The following is a 26,373-nucleotide window of genomic DNA, read 5'->3' as shown; positions in this document are numbered from 1 at the left end:
AGCAAGGTAGGCCACAGGTGGGGACACTGAAAGTAGGGTCAATAGCTAAAGTGAGCAGGAACAAGTGCACTAGAGTGCCTAGGAACAAATGCACTCTGAAACTAGAGGGGCAATTAGGCCTTGGATAGATCACTACAGAGTAGCATCAACCCCAGAAACTGTTTCTGGGCACATTTGCAAAAGGGTTTTTTCTGTGTGGTCCTGGGCCTCTACCCAAGGCTACACCAATTACCAAGGCAGGAACTCCAATGTTCAACAGCTTTATCTTTACCATTGCTAGGCCTAACATATATGGAGACCACAAAAGAAGTTATGACTCAAACAAAATGGAATTAAAGTTCAGCTGAACTTTGGTCATTTTCTGTATTTTAGACTAGGAAAATACTGTATATTTTCAGAAATCTTAGTGAAACTGACTGGAACCAACTCAACTAACTTAAGTATTTCATTTAGTTGAGTATATACCTATACTTGAATAAAAAGCTTCAGAATTTGTCTGGCATGGATCATATGCCAGTCATTGAGCCAATTCTTCTAGCCAATGGGATGATAGGTGTCTGATGGGCCAGGTCTAAGTCAAGCACTTCCTCTTTGGCTCTTGCTGGATGGCCAAAAACAATAGCCATTTCACAGAATCAGTTCTGCTTGGCAATCTACATGTTCTCTTAGTCAAACACCTAGAGGGGAACCTGGCTTCTTGAGACCCTGCAAAGCCTCATTGAGGTTTCAAATTTAAGTGAGGCCACTGGACTTAAGGCTATTTTGTTGCAGGAACCCTGGAGAAGGCTGAAGGCTTGAGTAGCCCATCCAAATCTACTACAGGAGGATTTTGGTGGAATGTAATTTAATTGACGGCTTACTCTGGAAAGATTAGCTGTATTCCCTTGAGCCAAAAGCCAGATGTACCAGCATTAACACCAGACAGAAGAAAAATGTAAAAAGCCAAACATCTCCATACTTCTGCACAGACTAGTGAATCATGGGCAAGGTAAACTTCTAGAGATTTCTTGCAAGTCTGGGCTAGATCGGATATGCCTTTCAGCTCACCACCACCATACCAGATTAGTCCCCTCTCCCTAAAGTGTCCAAGCTACCCTATATATTGTCTGAAAGTCATAGCCTGAGTGTCTTCATTAAGGCTGACAAGAAAATATAATGTTTCTGGTATTGGCTTTGACACCAACAAACTGTGCAACAAAATGTTGAACCACCCTTCCACTTTGGAGAATCTCAATTTTCTCAACTATAAAACCAGGGGATCAGATGAAGCATGTAAAATCCCTTTGGGGTAAGTTGATAAAGTGTCTGGCACATTGGAGGTAACACAAATCCCTCAAGAATTGGCAAAAATAATTTTAATAAAAGGCTTTGAAATTCCGTAAGACATAGAATTGCCATTCCAACTGATTTTTATCTAGGTCCAAAGTGGCTAGATGACCCCAGCTGACATTTGGGTTACACATGTTAGGCACTCTACATAGAAAATTTGACAGCTATGCCTAGGTGGCCTAGCTTCTGTGCTGCTTAGGTGCGTGCTGTACCCAAAGAATGACTGCAGATTCCAGTCCAACCCAGATCCCATTAGGCCAGTTAGTCCTCTTCCTACTTCCAAGCCTTCTCTAAGTTGCCTAATGTGGTCAATTTTCCCTTTCTCTACTCCCACACAGGAACTTTAGATTCTAGAACAGTACTATTAATCTAATTCCAATTGTCTTTTTGCAGCTGCTTATGGTATACAAAGATGGAGTCTTAGGTAGGTAAGAAGGGAATTAGTGTAGTGTGATCACCCACCTAGGATTACACCTGGTACCATAGAGTAAGCTAATTCATGTAATTGATGCGACTGTTTTGTCATTGGTATTGCTGTCTATGAACGAGGAGTGCCTGCTGGCTGCATCACCAGGTTTAGTGCTGGAGCTTGGGCTGGAGCTACAATTTTCCTGCAGGACTTAGGCTCAAGTGGTGACTCTCCTTTGCATTTCCATATTCCCACACTCACTGACATTTGTCCAGGTCAACCAGTTCCCAGGCTGGACTCTTTCCACCACGGCTGGCTACATTCTGAACTACAATGGTTTACCGTAAGCAATTAACATAAATCAGATAGTGTAAGGAAGATAAAAACTGAGCTGGAAATTTGAATCAGTGACAAAGAAATCATTCTCTTGAGGAAGGCAGAAATGAAGGCAAAAAAGAAGATAAGTGAGTGGACAAACTTAAATTGCTCCTTTGCCTCATCTGCTTTATTAAAGAGCTCCTGTGTCCCAGAACGATATTGCCAGGTGTCCCTTTGGCTGTACAATTATTTCCTTACCTTTCTACCCTTGGTCCCCAGTCTTGCCTGGGCTCCTGTAGTTGACCATGGCATAATACCCTCCCTGCTCCCTTTAGGCATTTTAAAACTACTCATCTTCAAAGCAATGATGCTTTCCTGACCTGCCTTATTTGTGGCATATCCCGGTGCCTGGCTCAGGCTCTTCGTAGGAAGAAACGAAGGAAGGGAGGGAGGGAGGGAGGGAGGAGGAAGGAAGGAAGGAAGGAAGGAAGGAAGGAAGGAAGGAAGGAAGGAAGGGAGGAAGAAACGAAGGAAGGAAGGGAGGGAGGGAGGGAGGAAGGGAGGGAGGAAGGAAGGGAGGAAGGAAGAAGGAAGGAAGGAAGGAAGGAAGGAAGGAAGGAAGGAAGGAAGGAAGGAAGGAAGGAAGGAAGGGAGGGAGGAAGAAGGAAGGGAGGAAGAAGGAAGGGAGGAAGGAAGAAGGAGGAAGGAAGGAAGGAAGGAAGGAAGGAAGGAAGGAAGGAAGGAAGGGAGGGAGGAAGGAAAGGTGGAAAGGTGACTTTTCCTACCTGAGTGACACTATACCTAAAACTTCAGATTTAATATTGATGTTTTCATGGTTATTTTTTTTTTTTCAAATAGAATCAAACAGAAACAAAGACTTTTGAGTTCAGGGGCAGACATTGCCTTATCAATTAGAAGTAATCAAACTGCAGGTACTGGTTAAGGGCTGTCCAACTTCTCCTCACAACCCCAGTGATCTGGAGATTACATAAACTCTAAACTTGGTTCCTTATCTCCAAAGCAGATCGTGGAGACAGTGGGGAAAATTATCTATCCCTTGGCCTTTTCAGCACAGCAGACCGCTGTGCACTTAGAACTCCCAGACTTGTTACAGCCCCTGGATACACCACACCTCCTACCTACCCAGGTAATTCAAGTAAGTTCCCAGTACCATACTCTGCTATTCACTCCTCCTTTGAGCCTCTGCTCACAGGTTTCTAATATTTGCTTCTGGGCTCCTTGGTTTGGAGACCTGCCCAGACTCCATTCTCAGGACCCTGTTTGCCTTTGGGATTTCCAAGCTGCCTCACCCCACCTTTTCCCAGCTTCAGGAAACTGTGGGAAACTTCATTCAGGGCTCCAACAGCCCAGGGGAGGAGGATATAGACACATGTTATTAAAATATAAAGTTTTGCTTATCAGGATTGAAGACATAGTTTGGCAGAGGTGAGTTGGTTCTGTATTACCTGGTTCCTTGAAATGGACGAATGCATCCCACAGAGGACCTGTATCTGTCCATTTGCCACCCCTGATTCTTTGTGCCTTCCACATGTGCCAGCTCACCATGTTCTCATTCTCACAATTCAGGTTTCCTTCAATATTTAGATTGGGCCCCTGACTCTATTTTGGCTATAACTTTGGCTCCTCTCAACAAAGAATCTGGTCTTACAGTTGGCCTTCTGACTCAGGCTGTCATCTGCTCCCCGGGACCCTGGCCTCTTGTTCCCCATCAGTTGTCCTTATAGCCACTCTCTGCTAGGTCCTCTCTCAGAGCTAGAAGGGCCTTTTTCTGCTGCTGAGCTGGGGGATCCAGTCAGAATGAGAAATTTTTTCGATAAAAGATTCTGAGGTTATCTGAAGCCCAGGTTCAGATGCAGGAGGGAAAGTGTAATTTTGATAAACAGACTCCTATCAATTTAGTGGGAGATTGGACATAAGAGGAGAAAGCCTAGAGGAGGAGAGAAGAGGATGGTGGAGAACACCTGAGAAGTGAGAGAAGAAGAAAGAACAGGATTACTGCTCTTTTTAGAGTATGCTTCTGTATTTTTTTCAACCCTGATAACTGACAAAGGTGATTTGGGGCAGAATTTCTTGGTTATCACATTATAGAAAGAATGGGTTTGTTAGCCCCAAACTAACAAGAGTTGTAGAAACTTCAGCCTGAGCTTAAAAAGTAGAGTGGGGACAATTTTGTGGCCTTTCTATTCCCTTCTGTCTCCATTCTTCCTTCTGTGGCCTGTCAGCAATGAAGGCTGGGGAGAGTGGGAGGCTATTTTGGGAGAACTGCCCCTACTTTATCAACTTGTCTAAAAGTCCCAGAGGAACTGTCACTCAGTATCAAATAGTAGGATACTGTGAAATTATGATTTGTTCTTTTTTCAAAGAGCCATCCTAGGTTTGTGGGCAACTAGGCCCTTTTTCTGAATCAGAATGGAGGTAACAGGTTTCCAGAGTCAATACCTAAGATGAAGTCAACCCCCTTTGCTTGCCATTAAGGACTCATCTCTTATGCTGGTGTTGAATAGGACTTTGTCCACAAGGAGACTGCCTGGATTATCTGCATGGACAACGGAGTACTGTGCTTCCAACTATGTGTGTGTGTGTGTGTGCGTGTGTGTGTGTGTGTGTAAGCGGGCATGGAAACTGTTGCTGTACTATACAGTTAGTCATCAGGACAAATATGGCATTGCAGTAACAATACACTCCACTGGTCTAATTATCCCTAAACAGACTATTTCTTTAGGAGGCTGAAGTTAGTTAAAAAGATGCCGTGTGATGCAGTAGGCATACTGCCAGGGAAAGGTTGACTGACTCGTTGACCGCCAGGACCTAGCAGGAGAGGGAATTCGTTATGGACCACAGTTCTGGTTCTTGGCCTTGATCATAAGAGCAACTATTCATTCAGTACCTCTTACCCCACGCCATCAGCTGAGCCAGACATTTTCATACGCGACTTTATTTAAAGCCCACAGCAAGCCTGCAAAGCGGGTATTATTAGCTTCATCTCACATGAGACTCAGAAGGTTAGGCAACTTGCTTCAAGATCCATGGCTTATACCAGGCAGAGCTGGGATCCAGACATCGTTGTCTTGACTGCAAAACTGTTGTGCTTCATTACAATGCAATATTACCTCTCCTTGCAGCAACCAAAATTGGAAAGATTAATATGCTCAGACAATTTGACTTTTACAGAAGGACAAGAATTACAGAACTCACAAGAGATGGCTGAGTAAGCCACATGGCTAATTTGTTTAACTCTCCAGTGACCAGAACACCAGCAGCCCCTGGCAGTGTGGAGGTATCCCAGGAGCTGAGTCAGAGATCAGGAACTTATTTGGTGAGCAGGAATGAGAAGGTAATGAGGTGGGCGTTTCTGAGAGTGCTCAGGTCCACAAGGAGGCCTGGCTTCCTCAGGACCAGATTCAGAGACTCTCCTCAGGCAGCTAGACTCACACCTCCTTTTAACCCTTGCACTGCTGGCCACTCTCTCCTCTGAGGACACATCCTATTTTCCATATACTCACATTTTTAATCTACAGCTAATAATAAATTCATATTTGGCCAGAGATACTCTATCTCTTTTGTCATAAGTTAACAGCACTAATTTAAATGACCAGAGGACATTCCTGCAGGGAAGATGAGCTCACTATGGCCCATAAGACATTGGTGGACATTGTTGGCTGCCTCCCCAGCAACTTATTCCATCTTTGCCTTTCCTTTTTTTTTTTTTTTTTTTTATTTTTATTTTTTTATAAATTTTTATTTATTTATGATAGTCACAGAGAGAGAGAGAGAGAGGCAGAGACACAGGCAGAGGGAGAAGCAGGCTCCATGCACCAGGAGCCCGACGTGGGATTCGATCCCGGGTCTCCAGGATCGCGCCCTGGGCCAAAGGCAGGCGCCAAACCGCTGCGCCACCCAGGGATCCCATCTTTGCCTTTCCTGAGCACTTGCTAACTCTGGGCTTCCAGTCACATGAGGAAACAGATTGTACTCTTTAAGCTATTTTGAATTGTGTTTTCTATCATTTAGAGCCCAAGTCATTCTAACTGACAGAGGTATGATTTTAAGAATGGATTTACATGAGGCTCACTCCAACACTAATTCTTTCAATAGGTAATTTTTGAGCCCCTGCTTTGTACCAGGGGCTCTAGGTAATTGAAATACACCAGTGAACAAAATGGACAGAGATCTCTGTCTTCATGTGGCTTATATTTCAGCAGGGAGAGACAGACAATAAAAAAAGGACATGTAGGTACGTAAAGGGCATAGTATGTTTGGGGTTAAATGCCATGAACAGGGCCAGGAACATAGTAGGCCACAGACAATGTTGTAAAGACGTTGGCTTTCACTCTAAATGAAATGGGAAGGCACTGGAGGATTAGAGCCCAGAGCCATAATTCTCTGACAGTTGAGAAATTGTGAAGGAGGAAAGTCACACTTTTTTGGGAGCTGACTTGCATTGTCAGGGTCAGGAGGCAGACCACCATGAAACAAATGAGATGCCTGATAGCCCTTTCAGGTAGTCCAGCCTGGGTATGTGGAATAAAAGCAGATATTGCCTTTTCTTACTTAAGAACACTAGTGAGTTCTATCAATTGGCAACTTGGCCTTTAAATTCACTACCTTTGAGAGCTTTTTATATTGCGCGTTTACCAATTTAGGGAGTTGAACACTGGGCTTGTGGGAGAAGTCCCTGATATAGAAGACAGAAAAGAATTTCATCTTGGGCATTGCTGTCTACATTGTTCTTTGACTTTATATTTATAGTATTAGACCTATTTACTCCTCTTCCTTACAGTGCCCTAGTGAGGAAAGCCTACTTTCATAGTCTCAACTCTCAGATAAGAAACTCTATCATCTATCATCTATCTATCATCTATTTATTTATTTTAAAATTTATTTATTTGAGAGAGACGGGGGTGGGGCAGAGAGAAGAGGAGAGAGTCCCAGGCAGACCCTCTGCTGAGCATGAAGTCTGATGTGGGGCTCGAACCCATGATCTTGAGATCATGACCTGAACCAAAACCAAGAGTTGGCGGCTCAACCGACTACGTCATCCAGGTGCCCCCAGGTAAGGAGCTTTAAACATAGTAAAGATCACTTTCAATTACCAAGTGGCATCAGAAGTTCTCTAGATCCCAGTTATTATCTTTCTTTATAGGTTATATAGGACTCCTGACCCATGCAGGGTGTCCTGTCATAGTATGAGGCACCCTGGTCCCCCTTCTCTATGTCAGGGTTGTGGCATGTTTTAGCGATTGATCAAACTCTACTGTGGGAAATAGAGGAATGGTGACATGTTAGTTCAAATAGGCAAAGTCAGAGTGAATGCCCAGCATTAAAAATACAGATTTTCAGGACTTTTCACTGTCAAGTAGGGCTCAGCAGCTCCTCCCCTGCCTCTTACCAACGATTTTTATGTCTACCTGTTAGGACTCAGATTTTAGCCTCAAATACAGTTTTCTGCTAAAAGGAACCAGGGCAGTTTGGAGAGTGGTGATGGCAGAGACTGCTAGTTCCCACTGTAACTGGTGTGTCCTTTAGCAGGTTTGGAGCTGGGGTCATGACCCCGCTATGTTCTCCAGACTCCCCTGCAGTTGGATGGAGCCACGTGACTCATTCTTATTGCAGGACATGGCACACATGACACACACCTCCTCAAGGCATGAGGTGGGCACATTTCCTCCACACTCTGTCCCTTCTGTCAGTTGGGACAATGACAATGGGACTGAAGCCTAGAGGATGGCAGAGCCCCAGGGTGGAAGCCCTGAGTGTTCAGTCACCACGTGGAAGAGATGGACTCCCTCCGAAATCACTGCCTCACCCCACTTTTCTATTTATAATAGAAATAAACTTCTAGAGTGTTTCAACCATCCCATATTTTTTTGTCTATATAGTATCACAACTATGTCTATTCTTATGAAATATAGTGGTTTACTCCCTTTCTTGAGGCAAGAAAAACTCAGGGAGGTTCTGGAATATCTCTTATTTACAAAACTAAATAGAATATATGACAAAGGTGATGACTTACAAGTAAATAGAATAGAATAAAATAAAAAACATATATTCTATCTTCTGTTAAGTATATGGCTGTTCCTAAAGTATAGGTATACAGTTGTTCCTATTTGTGAAAACAAGAAGCGGTTACTTGTGAACACACCAAGAAAAGGTAAGTACTACATCAAGGAAGGACTGACCAGCATTTGTGATCATACCTACTAATCAAGTAGAAAGAGGACTGAACAAATAAATAAACCCAGTAACCACAAACCATAACCAAACAGAGTAGGTTTGACATTGTGTTCCAAGAAGATAAATTAACCAGATGTCCTCAGGAGCAAAGACAAGTGTGCAGACTTCACTTCTCATAAGAGATAAAACCTCTATTAAATGCTATTAAATTATAATAAAATATTAATAAAGAGTATAAATGTTTTTAAAATGCTAACAAATCAGAGCTATGCATTGCAAAGATGGAACAATGGATTTTATAACACCAGCCAAGCAAGGTTTAAATAATGTATCATTTTGCAGGGAGTTACAAAGCCAAGATAACCTATGGTGAAGCACAGGCCTAAAGTCTCATTGGTGTAACAAGTTAAATGTAACTAGGAAAAAAAAAAAAAAAAAGGAAGCCTTTTTTGATGAGTAGTGTGGCTTGGGTTTGAATCCCTTTGGGAGAAACAATAAAGTCCTGAGTCTTAGGAGACAAGCCAGATCCTGTAAGCCTGTTTTCTTTTTCCTTGTATCTGGGATGATTCCTGCAGCCCTGGGAAGGTGTGAAAGTATATTACTGAAATGCTAGGAAAGTACCCAAATAGAATCATAACCTAGAGAGGTAGAAAGATAAAGATAGAAATAATGAAGAAATTAATGAAACCCTTATGTAGATTTTTTAAGAACAGAATTAAATGTTAGTGGGATATTTATTATGTGATAATTGTGTTTTTTTTATGGTTTATTGTGGGACTTATGGGGTTTAAAATATTCAAAAACTCATTCATTGAATTTGCATCTGTTGTTGAAATACTTTAAAAGAATTAAATTATTTGTGATCATTGTTAATGTATTAAATTGTATATATTTAATAAATTGACCATTAAGGATAGTACTCTTCACCAATGGAAATGTTTCAGTCTTTTTTAAAATTTTTTTTAAAATTTAAATTCAATTTGCCAAAATATAGTATAACACCCAGTGCTCATCCCATCAAGTGCCCTCCTTAATGGGGAGTGTTTCAGGCTTAAAAGAACCTAATCATCACTAAGCCTTCCTAGGAATAGTTGGCACATAGACAAATATACCTATGACAAATTACATTAAGAAATTTATTAATATCTAATAGTAAATGGGGACAGTTTGTTTTATACAATGAACATTTATTTCTAGGAGACCTTTGTTAGTAGAGACCATTGCTCTGGTGATTCTGCCTGCAACTATTGTTTCTTTAATTGCTTTAAGCAAATGCATGCAGTTGAGGACACTTCTTTCGAGGGTGAGTCTTCTAGAAAGCTGAAAATCTAAATTATGAGTTGACTCTCAGCATTCTCTTTCTACCAGTCTTCAACAGAACCATCTCTCCTCTCTGATGCTGCATCTGGTCCGCAGGTGCACTAAACTGAGATCTTTCCAATTTGCATCTTGTAAAGGCATTAGCTGAACTTGCAGCCTGCTTCTTAGCTGCTACCTATATGGCAGAGGAATAATAGCTTCTGGGCATGGAAGAGAATGTGGGCTGGGGAAACAGATATGATATTTACTCCTTTTTGTTAGTAGTTGTCATTTTTTATTTCTCTTTTGATCACTTTTCATGGCTTGTCCAGATGGATTCTCTGGCCACCCAAGTCTCTGACCTTTCTTGATGAAAATCCTCTTTTTTATAAGTTACCAAAGAGATTTCATATCCCGGAGTCTTCATGGTAACATTCACTCTGACTAGTCCCAGTGACTTTGCTGAGCTTCTATAGCACACCTGAATCATAGCTGGATCTTCCTGTGCATCACCCTTCAAGCCCATTAATTTTGTCAATTATGATTTTTGCTTGTAAGTGCTGACTAAAAGCTATCTTCTACTTTCCTCCCAGACAACATACCAAAATAACAAAGACAATAAAAAATAATAATGAAAACTTTATCTTCAGTGAAATAAGGAGAATTGTGTAATATAACTACGTAATACCTAAAAATGGTAAGAAGTTTGCAGAGTGGAGAAAGCCATGACTGCAAAGAGAAACATTAAACATAAGCAAGCATGTGGTCCTTAAGATCTCTGGAAAGGCTGAAGAGTTCAGTGTGGATAACAATGTGGACTAAAAACAGGTTAGAGGAACACGTGAGTGGCTCAGCGGTTGAACATCTGCCTTTGGCCCAGGGTGTGATCCTGGGGTTCCTGGCATCAAGTCCCACATTGGACTCCCTGTGTAGAGCCTGTGTCTCTGCCTCTCTGTGTCTGTTTGTGTCTCTCATTAATAAATAAATAAAATCTTAAAACAAATTAAAAAAAATAAAAACAGGTTAGAAATCTGTCAAAGAATAGTTAGAACAGTATTTGCCACCTCATATTTGGATGTTGATTACCTCTCCCACCTCAAGAAAATTTATTCATTGGTAAAATTAAACCAAAGAAGAGATACTGAAAACTGAAAAGAGAGATCATATCTTTAAAAATATTTTATTTATTTATTTAGACAGAGAGAGAGAGGGAGAGAGAGCACAAGCGCACAAGTAGGGGGAGGGACAGAGGCAGAGGGAGAAGCAGGCTCCTCACTGAGCAGGGAGCCTGATGAGCAGTTGATCCCAGGACTCGGGGATCATGATCTGAGCTAAAAACAGATGCTTAATTAACTGAGACAATCAGGTGCCTCAAGAGATCATATTAAACAGTGAAAACTCCCAATATTCCTTCTCCCACCTAGCTACTAGAATGCTGAAACCTGCCTCTTAGTCTGTCAGGCAAAAGGATGGGTCTTTCTCTAAAGAAATTCGAAGACTCCAGAATTAAGACCTACAGATTAAACATTTAGGACAATCACCAATTATAAGTGGATTTAATACTCAATATTCTACAGTGAAGTCTATTGGTCAAAAAACCACGCCAATGCAGAGGAAACTCAATGTCCACTCTTTTAGTATTTCAGTTAAACAGGAGTGGCAAGGATGCCAAGACAATTCACTGGGGGGAAAGGAAGACCTTTTTAGAGAAAATACTCCTACAACAACTGGGTATCTATATGGAATGAAAAGCTTCACCACCACCACCTTCTATTCACAAAAATAATGTGAGATGGATTGTGGGTCTAAATTTAAAAGACAACCATAAAGTTTCTAGGAGAATTTCTTTACAACCTTTGAATAGTTACAGATTTATTAAAAAGAACACACAAAACACAATTCATAAACTTTTAAAACTTTTAGATGTATACTTTTCTAACGTATATTACTATTTCTTTTTCAAACAGAATCTAGATTATATTTTACTCCTTGGGATGGCTCAGGATCATCCTTGGAGACCTTAGAGTACTGGTCTCCAGTACAGCACTGCCTTTGGAACCACTTGGTATTACTAGACTATTTCCTAAAAGTAACTTGAGACCAAAGTGTTCTCTTTTGCCTGTTTTGTTTTACTTTCTATATTTGGTTTTTAAAAACCCTCCCTACCTTGAGGATGCCAGCTGTCACTTTTTGTAGTTTTTGTCCTGGGTTCAGAATTCTACCTTGGAAGACAGGAGCTGTACAGATTATAAACTTTGTGTATCTTTTTGGTTTTTAACATCTTATAATAAGCATATATTTTTTATGATGAAAAGCCTGTAATAAAAAATATCAGTACAATTTCTATCGTTTTTTTCTGTTATGGCATTTATATTACTTTGTAATTACATATTGGTTTACATGTTTTAAAATATTTAAGTCTGCCTCCCCCCCCCAGATTACATCTTTTATGAGGACATAGACTGCTATTCTCTTCATTATTGGATTCTACTTAGTGCCTAACACAAGTCCTTAGTAAATAAAAACTACTAAAAATGTACTTGCTGAATTAATGAAGGGATAGTGTCAGGCAGACCTAGAGACCAAGTATACTCCTTAGACTTTCCATAAAGGAATTAGCAGAGGGTTCTGTGTAAAGAGTTTTGATCTTTGTAACTTGCATGTGTTTTAGAACATGGAATTTGTGACATCTCTTTTGAGTTTTCTGGGCTGTTTGTCTACTTCTTGGTAGCAACTCTGATCCTGGCTATGTAACTACTAAAGATAATTGCCAGGTATATAGTTCCAAATAGGTCAAGTGTAACAGCATTACCTTGCATTGTTCAGTAATTATTTCAGGCTGCATAATCAACACATTATATGCTGAGTACCACTTGTAAGCTTAATAGCATGGTAGGTGTCATGTGAAATAAGAAATAAAAATCAGGGTCTTTGCTTTTAGGAAACCTGTAATAGTGGTTAAGAAGACTATAGGATATTAGAGGTAAGTTTGAGATAAAAGTTAAGCTTCTAAAAAGGGTCACTTTTAATATTCTCTTCACACAATATCTAATCACAGTACAATATAGTCACCATGCTCATTCAGTTGGTGTACACCTAGTGATAGGGCACATTAAGTGCTAGGCACAGTTCAAAAGAAGCCCCTGCACTCCTAATGCTTTACTTTCTAGTAGGAGGAGACAGACAATACAGAGACAAATAAAATTACAAGGAAAATATCAGAGCAGTGAGTGCTACTTAAAGAAGTAGAGGCATAATGCAGCCTCTGATTTGAGTGGTTAGGGGAGGCTTTTCTACCAAATTGGCATTCAAGCCATGAAAAATAAATGGGAGTAGTCATGCAAATAGGAGACTGTAGAGGGGAGACACAGTCCAGGCAGAGGAACTAACTAGTGCAAAGGTCCTGAGGCAGGATCAAACTTGGTCTTTCAAAGGAACTGAAAGGTCAAGCAGTATAAGATTAGTGAATGAGTGTAAAGGAAGGAATAAAATGAAGTCAGAGATATAGGCAGGTCCAATCCTCCAGGACTTTGGAAGCCAGAGTGAACAGCTTGGTGTTAGTTTCTTGTGTAATGGAAAGTCACTGAAGAGCTTTAAGCAAGGAAACATATGATACGACCTTTTACTACAAAATATTGTTCTGACTACTGTGTGCAGAATGGAAAGGAGGAAAAGCAGAGGCAGAGAAATTCCTCCCAAGCTTCCCAGGGAGAGACATAGGGAGCTTATGGTCATGGATGGAGTCAAGGTGTGCTTTGAAGGTAGAGTAAAAAGGATTTGCTGATGATCTTGAGATAGGGAGTGAGGAAATTTAAAGAATCAAGGATAGCACACAGATTATTAGCTGGAGCTACCATGGTGCTCTTTTGTAAGGATAGAGTCACAGTAGCCAAGAAAAGATGTTTCGAGGAGAAGATAGTGGCCAATAGGTCAAATATTCTGATTTGGAGAGGTAAGATAATAGGCAAGTTATCTTAGGGTTCAATAGCATGGAGTCATAGATGGAAACCCTAGTGCAGTGGAAAGGAGGAGACAATGTAAAGAGAGGCATAGAAGCAGTGACTATAATCAACTCTCTCAAGAAGTTTGCTATGGGGATTCCTGGGTGGCTCAGCGGTTTTGCGTCTGCCTTTGGCCCAGGGCGCGATCCTGGAGTCCCGGGATCGAGTCCCACGTCAGGCTCCCGGCATGGGCCTGCTTACCCCTCCTCCTGTGTCTCTGCCTCTCTCTCTCTCTATGTCTATCATGAATAAATAAATCTTTAAAAAAAATTAAAAAAAAAAAGAAGTTTGCTATGCAAGGAAGCAGGGGGTTGAGGCATGAAGAAACACAGGACTGAGCTTTTTTTTTAATTTACGAGAGAGATGCTGGAGCATGCTTGTGTGCTGATTGAGATGAATTGGTAGAGAGAGAGACAGACCCATAGTGCAGAGGAGAGAAGGGATAATTACAGGAGCAGATTGTAGGGAAGGTGAGAAGGTTGAGATCCAGGGCAAAAGCAGAGCTATCACCTTTGCCAGGAGCAGGGAGCCTTTATCCAAACTAACATGAGGAAAAACAGAATCCCCAGGGCAAGCAGTTTGGAAATTGAGGTATAGGAAGAAAAGGGAGTTCTTTGTTTAGTGTCTGCTTCTCTTTTCTTGGTGAAATATAAGACAAGGTCAAGGGTGGAAGACCACAGGTGCATGAAATTTGAGGAGAGAAGAAAAAATGAGGAACAGTTTTGAAGAATGAAAAACAGCAGATTGTCTACTTCAGTGCCTATTTGAGATTTGTGATCATACAGTATGTGTTTTTGAAAAATCTAGAAACACTCAGAGTAAGTGACAATATGGTTTAATCAGGTTGGGACTTAGGCTGGTTATTGCTACAGAAGGAAGGAGGGCTGGCTGATTGAAGAGTGTTTACAAGGGAATGATTATAATAATAGACCATGAACTTTTCATTAGTTACGGAGGGAGGAAGGATGTCACTAGGTAGACTGATTACAGCACCTGTGGATTGGTCATCTTGATGGAGTTAAATAATTTTTGGAGTATTTAGAGGAAGTGAACTATAAATACAAGAGCTGGTAATTAGAAAACAAGGCACTTGAAACTGAGATATCCAAGAACCTCACAAGGTTAAGGTCACAATTATGGGTTTGGATAAATGAGGTGGATGAAGGAAGAGATTATTGAAGTGAGAAAGCTGAGGGACTGGTTGACCACTGTGATGGATGGACTATGCACGTGGATAACGAAGTTGCAAAAATATGGTGGGATTCGTAGCAAAACAAGAGACAGTCTGCTGTAAAGTCATCACAAAGATGGTTATGAGTAACAAGGAGGAGCAGTGGGGTGCTCACAGGACCTGGGGATTTTGAAGGTGGGAGGAAAGTAACAATGGGAAGAAAGGATTCCGTGTGTGAGAGAGAACAATAGCCTATGCTTACCAGAGCCAGGATTCAAGAAAGCCCCAGATGGATGCATAGCTGCTGGCACTGTCCAACTTCAGAGGCACCATTCACAGAGGAGAGAGTGTGAACAGTACCTTTCTGTGTTGTACAACATGGCCATAGTGCAAAGGGAAAATTTAGAGAAGGTGAAGATGCAGGGGCATTTTCCATTGACAGAGCATGAGTGGCCGAGGACCCAGTGGATGGGGTGAGAGTCAGATCCATGGATAGGTGGAGATGTCAGGGGATGGGGGCCCAGCAGGTTACAGATGCCCTGAAAGGCTTGCACTTCCTGTGCTTTGTAAATAGCTCAACCACAGATGACCTAGTTCCTAAACCATTTATGCTGTTTAATGCAATTTCCCTGGGCCTCTTTTTTGATAGGATTTTAAATCATGGGACTGGAGACACCTTATCTCCAGAACTGTATTTTCAGCCAGCCAACAGCCTGAAATAATTTGTGTGCAGGTGTTTTGGAGGCAGACAATCTCCCCAGAACAGGCAAGGTCAGGCAAATTTGTGTGATTTCTGGCCAATGCATCTCTTCCGCTTGCCTCCAGAAGCATGTAAGAGAGGATCCTATTACTTGGGTATATGCCCAGCTGCCTGTGGGGGCACAGTTGTCCCCAACATTGTTTTCTTGAGTATTTCTCCTATCACGATCCCTGGGTTTTTCCATGTGAGCTCACCCTGAGCCTACATCCATGAGAAGAGCTTACCCAGTCTGTAACCAAATATATAAAGTGCTTTTCCTTTCTTTTTAGACATAGTGACTGGTTTCGTCTCTTAGAGGTTTTTGAATCACCAAAGAGTCCCAGTAAATGATATTTTCTTGCTTTGGAAACCTTTGAAAATGAGGTAGGAGTTGTTGAATTGCTAAGCTGTAGAGCCCAGAATCCAAAGTTCTTCACAATGTGAATGTCATGATACTATATTCTTCCCCCTTTGAAGTACTCAGTAATCACAGCTGTGATCCACAGTTGTTTGTAGGATTCTATAAATAATGCGTGACTCCAAGCACTTGAATGTAAGCTCCATGAGGGTAGAGACCATGTCTTCCCCTCCTGATCACTACTGTTCCCAGCATCTGGGATATTTGTGGATAATATTTGTGGAATTACGGCAATAATGAATGCCTATGCCTCCCGTTCCCACACCACTGCCTTGCCTAGTAGCTTCTTACACTCTCCTTGGGCTCGGGGCTCTCAGCTTATTTCCTAGCAGCCATCTAGATCTGCCTCACTCAAGGGTATCCTGGGCCCTGAAACACTCACTCTCCACTTCCTTCTTCTGAAATCACATCAAGCTAACAAGGTCCCCCATGCACATTCTGTCGATTCAAAGAAGACCCATCAGTGATAGCATTGAGGCACTAGCTGGTGAAAGAAATCCTATCCTGGGTTCAAATCCTCATTCTAGCATTTAACTAGCTGTGAACTTGGGCAGGTGACTCAGTCACTCTGAGTTTTGTTGATTACAAAATGCTGATAATATTGCCTACTTCATACAGCTATTGGGATGACTAAATGAGAGGAGTGTATTATGCCGGGGGGAGGGTAAACCCCCAATGGCTGACTGTTTTGATTATTAGAACTGTGATATCTGGCAGTAAATAGCATTTCTGAACAGGCTGAGGCTTCTGGGAAAGGTTCTCATAGTCCCAGACAGAGTTCTGCATATCACCGTGCAGTATCCTCCTTTCCACTCCTGCCCTTAACTTGATACATTGTTCATGCAACTTACGTTTATTTTGCATTTATTGACCATGCATCTAATCAACTCCCGTCAGGCTCCTCTTAGGTGCCAGGGGTGTCAGGCTTGGTGTGTAAATAAGATAAACCAAATGAGGGCTACTCCTGATCTATGTGCGAGATGGAGTCAGGGATTCATGAGCCTCATGGTGAAAGACTAGATGGGTCCTGAACCAAGAGAGGAGGTGAAGGGGGAAAGGGAGGGAGGAAATGTGTAATGAGCACCTACTGTGTGTCAGACACTGTGCACTGAAATCAATGCTGGATCATTTGATTTTCATGAACACCATACAAGGTAGGCAATACTATTCTGATCTTACAGACATGTAGAAAGACAAATGAAAAAGTGGCACTTAGTACCAGCACTCTGACAACAATGAAGATGTTATAACAAGTCTTCATGGTATATTTTTCTGAATACTGTCTCTGTCTTGACTTCAACTTATTTTCCTACTATGGTAATAATAACAAAACATACACATCTGTCTTTTATGATATGCCAGGTACTGTTCTAAGTCTTAGACACACACATTCATCTAATCTAGCTGTGGTAGGTATTATAATTCCCATTCCACAGGTAGGTAAAGAAAGCATAGAAACCTCAAATCACTTGCCTAAAATGTGCAGCTAGTAAGGAAAGGAGCAGGGTTGAACTTAATTAGCCTTGCAATCCAGGCTCTTAAAAAAAAAAAAGATTGTATTTATTTATTCATGAGAGACACTGAGAGAGAGAGAGGCAGAGACACAGGCAGGCTCCATGCAGGGAGCCCGATGTGGGACTCGATCCCAGGTATCCAGGATCGCACCCTGGGCTGAAGGTGGCGCTAAACCGCTGAGCCACCCTGGCTGCCCGCAATCCAGGCTTTTAATCACTTTATGTTGCCTTTGTTTTCTTTTTGGATAGTTTCACTCTTATTTCCTAATTTTTAAAACTCGTTTTTATGTCTCTCTGTGTGTGGTTCTCAAATCTTTTTGTTTAAAGAAAGACACAGGAGTAATAATGCTTACATATATACAGATATAATGGCATTGAAATGTGTGTGTTTTTTTTTTTCCTTAGTTCCACATAACTAGAGCATGGAGGAAAAGAACAGAAAGAAACTGGGAAAGAGTTTCTAATTTTACTTTCCGTCCACTTCCATCTTTACCAAAAGGGTGAGCACAATCACAAACATGCACGCAAATAATGCTCACACAAATTCTCAACCAAACCAGGAGAAACCAAGCACGGAGCTTAGACATGGTATGCTCTGGAGCACTGGCACCATGAATTAACATACATTGTGTTTCCATGGCTCTTTGTTTTTACTTCTTAAATTCATTTAGTTCACCTCTTATGAGCTTGCTGCACATAAGAGTGTGCACGTGTATGTGTGTGTGTGTGTGTGTGTGTGTATTTGGGTATGAGTTTTGTTGACTAGACTCCACATTCTCTGAGTTAGGGAATGTCCTAATCCCTTTCTTATTTTGAAACATGCTCTCACTTCAAACACATACCCCTCACACACACCCACACCCACACACACACCCCTCCCACACACGTCCTCCCCCCACAGAGAAATTTGAACAACGGAAGCATTTACAGACACTACTGTTTATCCACCCAATAATCCGTTTTACCCCTTGGTTAGTGAGTAATCCCAGACTTTATATTTTGGGTGGCAATGAGCTCAGTTTCAGGGTGGCATTTCCCAGCCTCCCTCACAGCTGGGGATGGTCAATGAGACCAAGTTTGGGAGAGAATTCTAGGAAATCTCAAAAAAAGTGCTGATAAAGTTCTTTCCTTTTTCCTCCTTGCTACCAGTAATGTGAATGTGGCAAATAAGCTTTGGTGATCATCTTAGCAGTGCAAGAATTTTGAGGATGAATGCCCTGAGTTATGGTTAAATGAAAACAAAAATAGAAAGAGCTGTCACCCCAGTCCTAGACTGCCTAACTAGCCTGAGATATCTTTAGACTGTCATCTTCTTACTTGACAGTGAAATAAAGTTTTATCTGCTTGAAAGCACTCTCCTCTCTGGTCTCTGGCAGCTAGAAGGCAAACACAAGTCCTCGGTGATAGGGGAGTCGATAGTTAAAATGAATGAAAACAAATCAAATAAAACAAAGGATTTCCTAAAAACAATTTAAATCTTGTACCTTCATCTTCCAGATCAAATAATGAACCCCAAAGATGATAAGTCAAAAAAAAATATCTTATTATACACACATACACGAAGATAATTAGAACTTCAATGCCCTGCCAGTAGGAAGAAAATCTCCCAGGATGTTCCCAGTCTGAAAGTCCATTTGGCTTTGCTAAGCATTTCCCTCTCCTCAATTCTTCCTTCCTCTTGGGTTTATTAACAGAAGCTGTCAGTTTTACATGGCATCTTCAGAAACTCTACCTGCTTTCATCTGGCTGGAGGCCTCCTGGGCTCCCAGCATTTTGGTAAATCACAGAGCAATCCACTCTCCTTCATCAGCACATACAAGAGAGCTTCGATTTCCCTCATGAAAACCAAGTACTTTTCAACATAACTGCTATTCATTGAGTGTACCCAGTGCGGAGCCTGAAAACACAACAGTGGCTCAGTGGATGTGCGCATTGTGAAGACATTAGTGTTGAGATTTTCCTGGGAGAGTGTGTTTTCCTCTCTCAGGATTCTGCCTGGTGCATCCTTAATTCCTTGCAGTGTGCACCTGGGAACAGGGAAAGTCAAGGATGCAACAGGAGTGAAGGAATAAAGACACCAATAGTGCAGTGGTGTGCTGGCAAGCTTCACAATGACCAGGGGGGTGGGGAAGCATGATCAGTAGTGTTTGCGGGTTTGTGTAGAATCAGTGCATTCAGGGAGCTGACTTAAGCTACCAGTGGTTAAGGAGCTAGCTTGCAAATTTCCTGAGAATTCAACCATTGGGAGCCTTTAGGGGGGACTCCAGCAATCTAGAGCATGGCCATCCTCTCTCTTAACCTTCTCAGCAGCCCTAGCAGGAGGTTTTCACAGGGTCATGTTAAAGGTACTGGAACTCAGTCTCAGAGACACTAAATTAACTGGCTCAACAGTTGCTAACCCAGTTGACAGTGTGGCTGGGATTTGTACCCAGGTCTGTCTGATTGCACACACTTGGATTCTTATTTCCTACACTGAAAGGCCGTGGATAAAATGAAAGGAAATTAAAAGGAAAAAAAACAAAAGAAGGAAGGAAATAGTAAGGGGCAGTGTCAAGCTAAGGCCAAGCAAGTTTCTGTGGCTTCTCAAACAGTGTCCTAGAGGGAGGACTGCCAAATGGCACCACCCACAGTGGGTCAAACCTAGGCCCAGTTTTTCAACTATCGAATGTTTTTTACATTTTAAAAGAGTTTTATTTTTAAAAAATACATAAAACAAAAAGAATGCATAAGAGAGACCAAATATGGCCCACAAAACTTAAAATATTTACTATCTGGCCTTTTACCCCTGCACTAGGCTGACATTGACTTCTGGGCCTCACCAGCCCGAGATCAGCTATCGGAGACAAGGAAAGAGAAATGAGACCAGCTTTTGATAAAAACCTCCTACAGCCAGCACTTGATATGGATTATCTAATTTAATTCTTAAAATGACTCTAAGACATGGTTTTCGCTTGCTGTCCCCCTTTTCACTAGAGGGAAAACTAAGGCTCAAAGATGAATCTGCCTTTCTAAATTCACAGCTAGGAAGTGGCAGAGCTTAGACTGGGACTTAGGTGTCTTGGGCTCTAGACCCTCACTTTGCACTGCATAGCGCCTATTCCTCCAGGCTTCAGCCTCCAGATTCTGGGTTCTGAACTACCAACCAGGAGCTCCTGGCTATAGTAATCTTAGGAACCAAGGGGACAGTAGAGACATAAAGAAGGAAGTGATTCATTCTGCTAGTGATCTGAGCTCAGGGCTTCAAAGAGGAGGTGACAATGAGCATGAAATGAAGGGACAGTATGAACAATCCCAGGGAAGTATGACAGAACGGGCACTCTGGGAACTGGTAAGTAGTCCTCTGCTTACAACATGGGTTCACCATGGACAGATGGCAGAGCATTCCCCTGGACAGGCTAGGTTGGAGCCAGATGAGGAAGGGCCAAGTTCTGAATTCTGTATCCTGGTAGCCCTCAGGTGCTAAAAGCAAAGACCCACTAGAGGCAAATAGGAAGGAAAATGGAAAAGAGCAGAGTTATTTGGAATTAAATGAGATTATGTGAAATGTATATTAGACATCTGAAGACACACAGGATATCTAATATATTGAGTAAGATCTGCCACTAACTGAACCACGTTATAACTATGCATTACATTAGTTATTTTGTATAAAAGACTCAATGAAATAACCAGGCTCTGCCATATGATTAATATTAACCTTCAGTTAATTAACATTAATCCCAGAGAAGAGCTTGCTCTCCGTTTCTCCCTCTGTCTCTCACTCTTCTCTCTCTCCTTGCCATGTGAGCACACAGCAAGAAGGCAGCCATTTACAAATCAGGAAGAGAGCTCTCACCAGAACTAGACCATGCTGGCACCCTCATCTTGGACTTCCAGTGATTAGCCCTACGAGAACATACATTTCTATTGTTTGAGCCACATGGTCAAAGTTATTTGTTAGAGCAGCCCAAGCAGACTAAGATAACTTGCTAGAATACAATAACAGAAAGATGGCAATCACTCTGAATATTGAAATCAGAGAGACTTCAACCAAGAAATTAATTGCACGAGTGTTAGAAAAGATGAGAAGCCAGCAGGGGACAGTGAGGCAAAGCAGAGACAGTGGAAGTCCCTGCTACCCCAGGATTGCAAGGACAAAGGGAAGAAGCCAGCTATGAGAGCCTAAAGGCTTAGTCACCCACTAAGGGCACTAATCCCTTAGTGAAGTCCCCACCCTACGACCACACCTAATCCAAATCATCCCCCAAAGGCCTCAGTTCCAAATACCATCACTTTGATACCATCAATTCAATGCATGAATTTCAGAGGATACACTATTCAACCCTTAACATAGGTGTTAAGGTGTTTTTCATATTTAATGCTGCTTTGCAGATTAGGCAACTGAGACTAGGAGAGGTCAAGTATCTTTCTCAAAATCCTAGCTAGTAAATTACAAAAGTGTGATTCAAATCCAGGTCTAGCTGACTTTAATGGGGCACTATTAACTATTATAGCAAATTGCTTCACAGTATGTCTGCATAAGGACCCAGTAATCAGATATGTATTTGATGTGCTAATACAATTCAGCCAAATTCCTATGACCTGTACTAGCTTGTGGGAAATGGTCTATGCTAATTAAATCATAACATGATTGATGGGATGCTTTAAAATATAGAACGAACATCCATATATCCTTTTACAGTTCACAAAGAGCTTGCCTACCCATTACCTCATTTCCTCATTTGATCTTCATAGTATGGTTGTCAGGACGGAAGGACAGATCTAGACGGAAACTGAAGGTCAGAGGGAACAGGTGAATTGCTGCAAGTCACACAGCTAAGAAGTGAGAGAGGAAGGGAATACTTAAACCCACACCTGTTGGCTCTTTATCCTGAGACAGGTAGACCTGCAGTGTTCTTGGGGTCTACCAAAATGATGAAGGCCCATTGAATGGGAGCTGATCCTACTATTATTTTAGACTTTCTGAGTGTCATCCGATTCATTTGCTGGTTTTACCAATGAGCAATCTAAGGACTTGTCAATGCATTGTGCTGCCTCTTTGAAGTTGCCTACTTCAAGGGAAGCTCCGTTTGCCAGAGAAGGGGATATGTATGGTGAGTAAGAAGAGTTTGCAATGAGGACAACCATTGAAGCACTTGCGTGGTGGCAGCTGGCTCCACTGATATTTCAATGATCCTAGTTATGTAAAAATAGCTCTAAAGTACTTGAAAGCATTTTGTTCTCTTAAAATAGGTTTAAAAAATTCCTCCCTTTTGTTTGCACTCCTAATTTGTTTAGCAAGGCCTCTTTCTCAGAATCAAAGTTTTAGCAGAAAGTGAATTTGAAGACTGAAGGACTTTAAAGTTTAAATGTCTTACCAGGACATAGATTACTTAATTAACTGTTACATTTATTATTTGTACAATCAAAAAAGAGAGAGAGAGAGAGAGAGAGAGAGATTCTTTCTGTGCATTTTACTCTGTTGGGCAGTTTGGGACAGAGATGGGTTAATAAGAAAGGGAGTCCCGACTTGAAGAAGTATATCATTCAGCATAGAAGTTTAGACATGAACATCAATCCCTGTATATCAAAATTAATAATGATAATGTAATAAAAGACATAAAAGTGATGATAGTGGTAATTCAAGGTTTGCCGTTGGCAATGGTCATTGATCTTGACTTAATACTAAATGAGTGAGGTTTTTAAATATAAAAAAGTATCCAAGATGAATTAAGACTTTGGCGAGGCAGCTCTAATCCAGGCTATATCTAGCCTTTGGCTGTATCCATCTGGCTTGTGGCAAGTTTCCTAAATTAAGTATCTGGAGGCCTCCTCCCATAAGAACAACAAACAGAACTTCCCTGGTCTGAAGGAGAATTCTGGGCCTCCTCCAGCTGGACGTCCTGTTTCTCTGTTTAACTCAGAGATTCATTCTCTTGAGGCCACAGCAGGTGGTTTTAGAGGAGGGTGTAGCCCAGCCTTCTCAGCCCATGTTACCAACTATTTGTGATTCCTCTCCCCCCACCCCATTCCTGTGTTGAAACCCTAACTGCCAGTGTGGCCATGTTTGGAGATGGGGCCTCTAAGGAAGTAATTAAGTAAATGAGGTCATAAGGATGGGGCTCTGATCCCATAGGATTAGTGTCCTTATAAGAAGAGACCCAGGGAGCTCTCTCTCTTTCTCTCCCTGCACAGAGAGGTGGAGCCATGTGGGGACCTAGTGAGAAGGTAGCCATATACAAATCAGGAAGGGAGATCTCAGCAGATACAAATGTGCCCACACCCTGATCTTGGACTGTTCTAGCCCTCAGAAATATGGGAAAATAAATTTTCGATGTTTAAACCATCTCATCTATGCTATTTTATTGTGGCAGCCAGAGTGGACAGTCAGGGAGGAAAGACCTCCTGTGGTGTATAAGGTATGCGTTGTGGGAATGAAAGCCTAGGCCTGAGTGGGTTACATGGGCCTGGTGATTTGACCCGGTTGTGTCAAGGTGGGGATGGGGCTTTATGGAGACCAGGAAGATGGGGCAGTAACAGGGAGTGCAAACCAGGCTGGATGGATTTTTTTGTTTGTTTGTTTTTTAGGGTCAGCTTGGCAGAGACATGAATTTTAATGTTCTTTGTGGGTGGGGGTAGTGTCAGAACTGAGGGGCGGGTGAAACCCTGAGCAGCACCAGGGGTATTGTGGGATAGGAGCCTGACTCTGGGAAGAGTGCCGTCTTGGCTTCTCTCTACTGGGAACTACCTCTGCCTTTCTCCTACCAGCAGGGGCTCTCTCCCTCTCCAAGCAATCTCTGGATCCTTTCTTCCTTTCTATTTCAAGTAAATGACTCTCCTCTCACTTGCATTCTTATTAGCCTCCTCAAAATCCAAACACATATAAATGCAAACATATGTATCTCTAATTCTTCTTACCTCATTAACGTAAACTCAGGTGTGGTTGAAAGGGGCTTGTTATGAATAGCAAAAGATACTTTTATCACTTATTAGAAAATTCCAAAGATTTTAGGGGCTTTTTCAGAAACAAGGACAAAGGCCAAATACATATTTCTTTTCACAAATTAAAATATCACATTTCCCCAGTCAAACTTCTGATGAAAACCTAGCCCTGGCCAACACCTTCATCAAAGCCTTGGGATACCCTAATTAGGCAGAAGACCCAGCGAAGTTGTACCTGGATTCCTGGCTCACTGAAACTGTGAGTTAACAAATATGTATTGTTTTAGGCTGCTAAGTTTGTGATAATTCATTACATGGCGATAGAAAACTAACACAGATTTTGGTACCCAGAAGTGGAATGCTGCTTTACAAATATCCACAAATGTGGGAGTAGCCTTGGAACCAGGTAGTAGATGGAGGCCGGACGGATTTAGAGGAGCATGATAAAGGAAACCATCTATTACTTTGAACTGACTCAAGAGAAAGTGAAGAACAGATTATTAGAAATGGAAGGAAGCGGGATCCTTGCTTTGTGGTAGGCAGAAAACTTAGGAACATTGTCTCCTGCAGTTATGTGGAAAGCACAGCTCATAAGTGATGAACTAGGTTATTTAGCTAAGGAGTTTCCAAGCAAAGTGTTGAAGATGCTGCCTGGTTTCTTCTCACTGCTTATAGTAAAATGTGAGAGAAGGGATAAATTGAGGAAAGAACTGTTAAACAAAATGGAGCCAGAACTTGACAATTTTGAAAATTTCCAGTCTCTCCAGATGGTAAAAGATGCTGAAAGTCAGAAATGGCTGCCAAAAGTGTGGCATAGAGAAAAAGCTGAGTATGCAACTGTACAATCTTTTGCTAAAACTGAAGGTCAGATTATTCAGTCATCTTAACTTCAAGATATTAAGGGTGCGCCTCGTAGATCTTGAACCATAGGGCTTCTGGAAAGCATGAGACTGGTGGTGTGCCTCCGCCACCTCTACTAAAGAAAAAGGACTATCTTAAAAAGACCTGGGGGCATGGCTTTTGTCTACTGGAGTGAACTCCACTGAAATCCGTGGGAGATCCACAGTTCTTGAGAAAATGATTTCAGTAGAAATGCCACCAGGATGAAGGGAAAGGGGCAGAGACAGAGCAAAATGAAAAAGGGCTGCTGAATCCCTCCAATTCTACTGGCTAGGCTGATAAACTATTCAGCTTCAAACATGTGCTTCCTTTTCTGAAAAAGGAAGGATGGCATAGAAAATGGGTTCAAGAGCTCAGAAGTCAGTCCCAAGAGCCACAGAGGATTATTCCCATACCTTGAAATATTACAAGGATCTAGCTCTTGACCATCTGGATTTCAAAACTGCTGTGAACCTTTTTAGTCCTTCATTTTAGCCTTGCACTGGAATATCTATACAGTTTTGTTGTGCCTGTCCCACCATTATATGTTGGGTATTTAAAAATAGATAATTTATCTCTTTAGGTTCATAGTCTCACAGATAGAAAGGATGTGTTGCAGGAGCTGTACTTAGCAGACTATACCTGGCAGCCTCATCCTCAGTTGGGTCTGATTTGAGTAAAGAAATTGTGGAGCTAATGCTGTAATAGGATGAGACTCTTGGGAATCTTAGGGTAGGGTCAATGTATGTTGAATGTAGAAGGGATGGGAATCATTGGAGGCCAGACTTCAGACTGTGTTAGACAGACTGTAGGGTGACCCCCCAGTTCCTGCCTTTATTTATGAATTGCCTCCTTGGTGATGGCAGGGCCCTGTGACTGGCTTCCAACCCACAGAATGTGGCAAAGGTGATGGGATAAATGTGATTACATGTATGTAATTAAATAAGTATATACCACTTATCTTGCTAGAGCCTCTTTCTCATGCTATTGCTGGCTTTGAAGAAGCAAGCTGCCATAAATCCTATAGTCACAAGGAAAAAATTTCTGCTACAACCTGAGGGATCTTGGGGGCTTAGAAACAAATCCTTCTCCAGTTGAGCCTCTGATGAGAACCCTGCTCTGACCATCACCAGAATTATGGATTTAGGAGACTCCAGCTAGAGAATAAAAGTAAACTGTG

The 26,373-nt window shown here is 41.7% G+C and overlaps 1 non-coding gene across 5 annotated transcripts in view; it reads left to right on the top strand.

The window, feature by feature from the left end:
- The first annotated feature begins 5,983 nt into the window (after positions 1-5,983).
- LOC119863928 overlaps positions 5,984-26,373 on the top strand; it is a 34,158-nt gene continuing 13,768 nt past the window's right edge. The window contains exons 1-5 of one of the 5 annotated variants that reach the window (XR_005375464.1): positions 5,984-7,729; positions 9,449-9,554; positions 15,752-15,845; positions 17,799-17,893; positions 24,459-24,573. This is a non-coding gene — a transcript (protein PXR1-like). The remainder of the gene's footprint in view (positions 7,730-9,448; positions 9,555-15,751; positions 15,846-17,798; positions 17,894-24,458; positions 24,574-26,373) is intronic. The other 4 variants (XR_005375466.1, XR_005375465.1, XR_005375462.1 and 1 more) reach the window with 4 other exon arrangements.

This window comes from Canis lupus, chromosome 21 (genome assembly GCF_011100685.1).
Source record: "Canis lupus familiaris isolate Mischka breed German Shepherd chromosome 21, alternate assembly UU_Cfam_GSD_1.0, whole genome shotgun sequence".
Taxonomy (NCBI): Eukaryota; Metazoa; Chordata; class Mammalia; order Carnivora; family Canidae; genus Canis; species Canis lupus.
The sequence above is the reverse complement of the archived record's forward strand: the minus strand, read 5'-3'. Positions and strand labels throughout refer to the sequence as shown.